Here is an 8,762-nt window from a genome sequence, read left to right as displayed (position 1 = left end):
AACTTAGGTTTCCGTTTAGGCATGCGTCCTTGGATTGCTGTTGCGTACTCAGCTCCCGTTGCAGCTGCTACCGCTGTGTTCCTGATCTACCCAATCGGTCAGGAAGTTTCTCTGACGGTATGCCCTTAGGAATTTCTGGTACTTTCAACTTCATGATCGTTTTCCAGGCTGAGCACAACATCCTTATGCATCCCTTCCACATGTTGGGTGTAGCTGGCGTATTCGGCGGCTCTCTATTCAGTGCTATGCATGGTTCTTTGGTAACTTCTAGTTTGATCAGAGAAACTACTGAGAATGAGTCTGCTAATGCAGGTTACAAGTTCGGTCAAGAGGAAGAGACCTACAACATCGTAGCTGCTCACGGTTATTTTGGCCGTTTGATCTTCCAATATGCCAGCTTTAACAATTCTCGCTCTCTGCACTTCTTCTTAGCCGCTTGGCCCGTAGTAGGCATCTGGTTTACTGCCTTGGGTATCAGCACCATGGCATTCAACTTGAATGGTTTTAACTTCAACCAATCCGTGTTGATAGCCAAGGTCGTGTTATTACACCTGGGCTGATATCATCAACCGTGCTAACCTAGGTATGGAAGTTATGCATGAACGTAACGCTCATAATTTCCCTCTAGACTTAGCTTCTGTTGAAGCTCCTTCTGTAAACGGATAATACCTGTCTGGTCGTGCAGCATCACTAAATACCAAACCTCGCATAAGGTTTGGTATTTAATGGAGATTCGTCCGATGGAATGAATAGAAATAATAGTAATATCTCGCCATAATCTTACAATTATCAGTTTCCAATCTTGATTCTGGGGAATCTTTGAAACACCCTTCTAGGATTACAGAGAATGGGAATCAAAGATATTCTCATTCTGATTAGCGGAACGCTTGTAGTCCCGTACCCACTGGAATAGATTGAGAATACATTTTCACCTAACATATTTTTTCTTGTATTAATATATAGACGAATAATACGTACGCGCATCGAATGAATGACCCTAGTAGATCTTGTTCTCTCCCAGTTAAGAAAGCTGAATAGGGAAAGTAGGGGGCGGACGTAGCCAAGTGGATCAAGGCAATGGATTGTGGATCCATCACGCGCGGGTTCAATCCCCGTCGTTCGCCCATCAGGTTGGAGAACTCGTCTTTATCACTCGGAAATAAAATAAGTTGATGAGGAGATAGATAAGACATAGATAGGTTTCTTCAACAATTCGAGATTCCCCGAGACAGCTTCAGGTAGGTACGAATACACCCACAAATCACCACATCGAAAGTACTCACTCCATTTGGGCCTTGAATCTTTCGATATTATCTATATAATGGAATGTGAGAGGTGGGTAGTATCTACCACATATAGATAAAGTGAAGAGAGATCATGAGGTAAGAGAAGTGGGAGAAGAAAAAGTAAGAAGTCCAGATTTATTCTCTGAAGTTCCGAAGTTAGCAGAAACCGATGGATTCCACTACTCATTTGAATCATTGAAAAATCAAGATCTAGGGGAATTTCTAATTGGTCTATTCTCCCAGTTATGAACCCTCCATCAAATTATTTGACTTATGAATTCTGAGTTCAATCTTTTTACGGAATCTGCGCGATTCAATGAAGCGGGGTAATAGCGTGACTCCGGGAATCCTGATGTTACTAACAATACCAATTCCTATGCATCGTTCAGGTGAGAGAAATTTGATCGAGGAGGTTCTATAGATCTAGCGAAACTAATTAATAGAACTGGTGGAGTAGTAAAAAAACCAGCAACAAATTCTGTTGAATCCTTCTATCCTCTTTCTCTATCAATAAGATGCTCACCTGCTGAAAAGATAGAAAGGGAAAGACACGTAATTCTTACTATTCGGATTCAAACGGAAATATTTCCACAACTTCGACGAGGGAAGAACCGCAAGTTCCCATATATAGTGCGATGGATCCTTCGGTTTCAGATGGATGGAGGGTCCGGCTGATGAGGGATCCACTCCCCATCAAGAATATATCCAGAGATGTGACTGAGAGGATTGAAAAATCACTGGGGGATAAGAATCTAGAAGATTCAAATGAGTTTTTTGAATTCTATATAAATGTGATACTTCGTAAGGATGACTGTTACTAAAATGATTCTGATTCGTTACTTCTCCGGAAAATCCATGACAAGCAAAGGGTTAATTGGCTACAAACAGCAACATTAAGAAGCGATTCCTTCATTCCCGTAATATCGGACTTTTTGGGACAAAATGTTACTCGAATCCAGGGATTCAGTAGATCGGCAGGGAGATGAATCACCGTTCTATCCGAGCGGAAGGGCTCTCCAATTTGTCTCTATTTCCACCCCATAAGAATACAATGTCATCTCGTGATGGTGTATCCCTATCCTATAGCGATTAAGAGATTGGTTAAATTCCATTGACGAGGGGAGTTGGACACTATTCCGGGATTACGCCGATTTTTTATATGTGGCATTCCTGTCACCAAAGTCCTTCTCCATGGAATAAGGATGAGCGCGGAATTGAATCTAACGAGATCTCTCTTAGAAAAGAGATTTATCGAACTTGATTATCTATCGGATAATCAATTACTCACTGAGGTACCAAGTATATTACTAGAAATTCCTGTGGTTTCTCGAAGTATGTCTCCTCACAAATAGAGACATCTAGAGAATTGGAGGCTTTTCATAGCAACTCAAGGGATGAGTCTGATTCCAGAAATCAGAAGGTTGGGAAGGAGATACCTATCGAAGATACTTGTTTATCTAGTTGAAGTGAGGAGAGAAATCCAGAATATGATTCAATGAAAAGATCTGGAAATGGCTTTGTAGGCAGTTACTCTCCGGAGGAAAGAGCAATATCCACTGATGATTCTCCAGAGGCGGTGAGTCACGGCTTTTCAACAGAATCATCTATACATGAACTAGGTATGGGTCCCACCGCCGATGGAACTCCTATTAAACATATTTGGCAGAAGAATGATATAAGAATTCCGTGTCTTTCGGTATCGGAAGAATATCTCATTTATGGAAAGTAGAGAGAGATTGTCGGCATTTTACACTCGACTCTCCTTTATTGTTGGGAGATCCTTTCTCCCCTTCTGTAGCGGGAATAGCAGAAAATGATTCCAATAAATGGTATTGATTCTTCCTAGAATCGTAAGTGGTTCTTCCAATTATTGGGGTTAGATTCCCACGGAAAAGAGGGGGAATTTTCTATTCTACACGCTATTCACAACTAATAAATGAATCAAGAAACCGACTGACTGGATTTCTTTTAAGAGTTAAAAAATCGAATTTGATTTCCAGTAAGGTAAGAATTGGTAGTAGTAGCGAGGAACCTAGGAAAGCCTTTCTATCGAGAGGAGATCTATCATTTGGTGGAATACTTGACGAGGAATCAGAGATGCAAAATGGCGCATACTTCGATCTTGATAAGATTATTTCAAACCGTTTAGAGATCCTTTTCGATGTACCTGTAGAAAGAACTGATGGAAGTGAAAATCCTACTTTTTCAGATGAATCGGGAGAGGGAGGTAACATATCTTCAACATACTCTCTAGTTAGGGTATATGAACGAAATAGGTTAATATCTCTCTACTCAGTATACACGCTCTTTTCGCGTGACTATTTCTGTACATTAGCTAGTGAATATCTATCCAGAATCAACTATCAATTGGGTAGCCGGGAGGGGGGCGAGGGATCTACTGGTGTAACAAGAATTGCAATTGAATAGAGATTATTGGAATGGAGGGGTAACATAGAGCGTTTGGTTGCATGAATGTATTATTTCCCAATTGATGAATATCCAGATGTTCGGTCAAATGTGCACAGGTGGCTTGATACCATCAGAAGACTTGTTTTTTCCCCTTCCAAGAGAGTATTCGCAGAAATAAGATCCGACTTAGGTAGATCAATCTATGATCTGTCGATATTAGCACTAAATAATATTGGTATCACTATTCGTAGTACGGCTGGGAGGAACAACAAGTATCCCAAGAATTTACCAATATATCATCTATTTACCGAATCATTATTCCCAAGTATATTAGTGAAGAAGCTTCGACAGATGGGATTGATTATCTTGTCTATAAATTGAACAATATAGATTATCCACTGCTTGATTTCTTCTGAGTTCACTCAACCTCGATGAGAAGATATCCTTTCTCAAGAGAATCTTCGGTAGAAAAGATAGTTTTCTTCATCGAGTCCGGTTTGTTAATGGATGAAGAATCGGTAGGCTCCTCAATCTCCTAAAACCCGCAGTTATCCATTTCTGTTGAATCATCCTGTATCGAATGTATTGGAACAAAACTCCCGAATGGTGCTTATTCCGCTACGGGAAGGCAGGATTGGGATCTGTTTCTGGATAATTTGAATTTATGGGAAAGGTTCGAATTAGGAATATTTGGGAGTATTTCGGGATCCATTTCCGATGAAGTAGATACACCAAACTTTATAAGATTACTCGCATTTACCCGTATTGAACTGTGCCGGAAGGGATTTTATCTCAATAATCAGAAGAAGGGATTCGTTGGTTGGAGGATACAGCAGTAGTTACTCTGACATCTTAGAGAATTCGTATACGGGCTCCGGTGATGAAGTCATCCCATCTCTTGAAATAGGATCCTTAGATACAAAAAATATCACTTCATCTATTCAATCCCAAGTGTCTGATTCGTTGTTACCCAATTCCTCGCAACGAACGGAAAGGGAAACTATTGATCATATACTCGCAACAACCGAATCGACTCCATCTGATCTGGATGAATCTGCGATACCACCACTAACTCATTCAGATAGATTTCTTGACTCTATTTCGGATTCTAAGAGGACTACTGACGGGGTTGAACTTATCTCCTCGCGAAACGGGAGATTCGTCTCTATCTTCATGTGGTAGCGATGGAAATTACTTGGAAAGAACATTGATAAACTCTGAGCTAGCGGCTGATTGGCGATCTCGACCCCGTCTCAAAAATTCGGGAGTGGATCAAGTCGATTCGGAGGGATCCATTTGAGAAGAGGATCAAACTCGAGGAATGATTCTATTGGGAATCAATTCTATCAAAATGATTCACACATTGGTTATTTTTGGGAATCAGAAGAATCTGAGACGCTTTATTGGTCAAAGAAATTCTCATTATGCAGCAGTGTAGCATCAAGATCTCCAACAGGATTAACTGGAGAGAAGGTTCTGTACGAAAATACGAGGCTTGCAGATACACGTGTCTAAAAAGAACCTATTCTTCATCTCATCTCATTAATTTCGATGAGTTATCAAAGGATTTAAACAAATATAAGATCTCTTGGATCTTTTGGAGAGACAATATCTGCGAGAAATGGAGCCCATTCGGAGAATATATACCTCGGTTTTTCACCCCTAACTGGTGGAGATACTTTTATGATCTGATTAGAGAGATATATCCAGAAATAGTACTCAAAGTAAGTGATGACTTGAATTAACACTTTCCCCGGAATTACGGAAAGAGTTGCTGAGGATATAGGTAATGCTAGAGCTTGTTTATCGTTAAGCTAAGATCAAGATTCAGAAACGATTCCATCAGTAACGTATTATCTAAAATAGATCTCTCTATTTTCGAAGAAATTACTAACTAAACGCAGGTGTCGCATTCGAGATGGTCAGTCTTTAGATTTTCGAATAAGTATGCCCCATCCTACCTCGTTTTCTCGATATTATTTGTTCTTGCATTTCTCAAGCATTATTTATCTGCTGTTTCGGGTTCCAATTCCCCTCACTTGTGGAAACGTTTCAATATCACCGGATATTTAATAGACCCAATGCGTGGGTTTTATCTGGAAAAGGTAATGTATTCTCCCTCGACAAGGTAAATGTAAACGAAAGATCTACTGATACATTCCCTGAAGAGATTCCTGAATTATACAAATAATATAATCTTCTATTACCTTGTGAAAAATGAACTAGATTCGTGGATACTTCGTAGGAAAAGCTCCGACACCCTTAAGATTAATAAACAATTACTGACTCAATATCTAGTGACAAATAAAACTATTTCCAAGTATGAATCGAAATTAAATTCCAATTACGATTCATTGAGCGGTGGGATTAATCACGAACCCACCCCAGAAGAAGGATCTAATCTTTTGTCATACCTACTTCGGATTCGTCAAAATGATCTATCAAATTACGAGATCTGTGAGTTGGATCCTGCGGAGAAGTGGGCTCTTCTTGCCCTTGAAAGAAATATTCTCCTTTCAGCGACAATGAGACGAAAAGGCATTCCGAATATTCCATGTCGTGACGTACCTATTTTGCTTTCATCAGGATTATTACCATCTGAAGGAGTTCCACTAGTAGGACCCATAGAAACTGGACGATCTTATGTAGTTAGGGATATAGCATCCAATTCCTACTTTCCGTCGGTGAGACTGCCATTGAGGAAGTTGTTATACAACAGATCATATTTCAATAATGTACGTGGGACTTTCATTTCGAAACAGAGCGTAAACCGATTGAATCTTATTTTTGCAATAGCAAAAGAGATGTCTCCCTGTACGATATGGATTCAAGACATTCATGAGTTGAATGTTAATCGCCTGTATCACAGATTAGAAGCCGATCCCAGATTCTTACTCTGCCTAATATTGAGGAGTATCGGTAATGGGCGCAGGAATCCTTGCATTCGCAAGAATCTCGTTATTGCTTCGACTCATGTACCTGCAAAGGTAGATCCAGCTTCAATAGCTCCGAATTGGTCGAACTAATTGATAAATCTCCGAGGGTCTAACAGGCGTCAGCGTCAAAAAGAATTGTCAATTCTCTCGCGTGTCAAAGGCTTTGAAATAGAAGCTGATCCCTCTTTTCTCGAAGGTACTGGGTCTGGAACTACGGGTTATAGCAAACGAGATCTATTTTCTCCTGCTAATGAAGCATTATTAATCACTACTTCTAGAAGAAGAAAGATTGTATCCGATAGTGCAATTAAATTAGCTTTACGTAGACAAAATTCAATTGTTACTTATATAGGTAACGGAATCCGATTCGGTTCTGGATATGAAATACTTCCTTACAATATAGGAAAAGCTATTCTGAAAAATGGTTTGATAGATACTTCCCCTGCAGATCCCTCATTTATTGGTAGTAATACACTGAAGAAGAGGTTTTACCACTTGTATAACTGGTATTTGGAACCTTTAATAACCGAGTCAACAATTAAGGAATTCGCTATACTTCCGCATATCTTAGGGCTATTGGCCGGATTAGCAGCTCGTGATCCTTGGTTCGGAATGGATATGAGAGAGGAAGAGAATCTCGTTGTTATTGATAAAGTTGTAGAGAATGATTCTAACTTAGCCTGTGGTATCTCGGAAAACCTTTTGAGGGATTTCTTATGTTCAGAAATCTGTAGAAGTAGAAGTCAATTCGCTAATAGTCCTCCTCTTCCTTCTTCCATCGAACCCAGGTATTCTCCAGATATAATCTCTGCGAGTCGTTCTTATAAATCTACAAAGAAGGGGGTGTCTAAGATTCCAACTGATTCTGAAATGGAACAGTCGAGTGAAGTAGACTCGATTCCGAAGGAAGTGTCGCGTGGGATTACTTGGTCCCCCAAATTTTGGCGTTTTGGTTTCATGCGAAGTGGCAGTTATGAATCGATAAGAGTATTATCCGAATCGAATAATTTGTATAATTCGATCTTTTTTCATCGGAATCAGGATCAAATCCCCCAACGGGATTTCGAATTGAATAAGATTAAGTCTAGTGGAAAGAAATCGCATAAGAGAAAAGGATATCTTTTCAGTTACAAGAGAGCCTCGGGTAAATCGAGACAAAGAGACATTAAAAGATTAGAAAATTAATTGGATAATCTATCATTACGCGAGCAATTTCTTGAATTAGGAATCCCCAACTCATCTAATCAATACGAAACGCAATGTAATCGATCCGATGAACCAATTCTATTCCTGGGGGGGCGCTTCACCTGGGATCCCATGCTTCTATCTCAGCCGGATCATAACATTCCCTCTTCACGTCATAGTTTATTAGCGAAACAAGAACTGGTACGGAGGCTTTATGTTACTTACGGTACGAGGAGGGAGCGCGAGAAACATTTCTCAAATGAAAAGATTAGAAATTTCTTTCTTCTTCGTGGATATGACCGGAAATCGATAACTGAATTATCTACCAAGCGGTGGAAGAATTTCCCTTCGGGTGAAGAACGACACTTTGAATACGTCAAAGAAACCTAATTCATGCATATATATTTGCAATACCCGCAGATATTTGTTCCTATTCACTCGTATCAAAGCATTCCAATGGAAGATTTGCAAGAGCGATTCCTTCGTTTCAGGCTTATGGTTCATAGAGATAGATGGATGAGACGGAATCGTCACTCATCCAAAGATTTTCTCATTCATAACATGTTGTTTGAAAGTTACCACTACCTATTCAATCTATTTCGATTTAGTGGGACGTCACCGGATCGAATAACAAGACAATTATTGAATGGGAATTCGATATCGCATCATAAAATCTCGGATATTCTTGACTCAGTCTGGATCCCTAGCAATATATAGGGCTATTCAGGATTCGAATTGGTGAAAGGAAGATACATCTTTTCCCCTTACTGATGCAATAACTTCTGCTTATAGAATTCCGGATAATTACTAAGTTATAGATCACCTTCGGAGTCTTCCTATTCGGGAGATGGAAGCAACATTCGAAATCAAGAAGGAGTAGGAATCTCTTATATGGAAAATGTAGGAAGTAGTTCGTAGAGGACGTAGTAGTTTTCCAACATCCTTA

The sequence above is a fragment of the Dipteris shenzhenensis genome, unplaced genomic scaffold (assembly GCF_047967505.1).
Source record: "Dipteris shenzhenensis isolate YYH24624 ecotype China unplaced genomic scaffold, Dip_SZ_1.0 scaf0416, whole genome shotgun sequence".
Classification (NCBI taxonomy): domain Eukaryota; kingdom Viridiplantae; phylum Streptophyta; class Polypodiopsida; order Gleicheniales; family Dipteridaceae; genus Dipteris; species Dipteris shenzhenensis.
The sequence above is the reverse complement of the archived record's forward strand: the minus strand, read 5'-3'. Positions refer to the sequence as shown.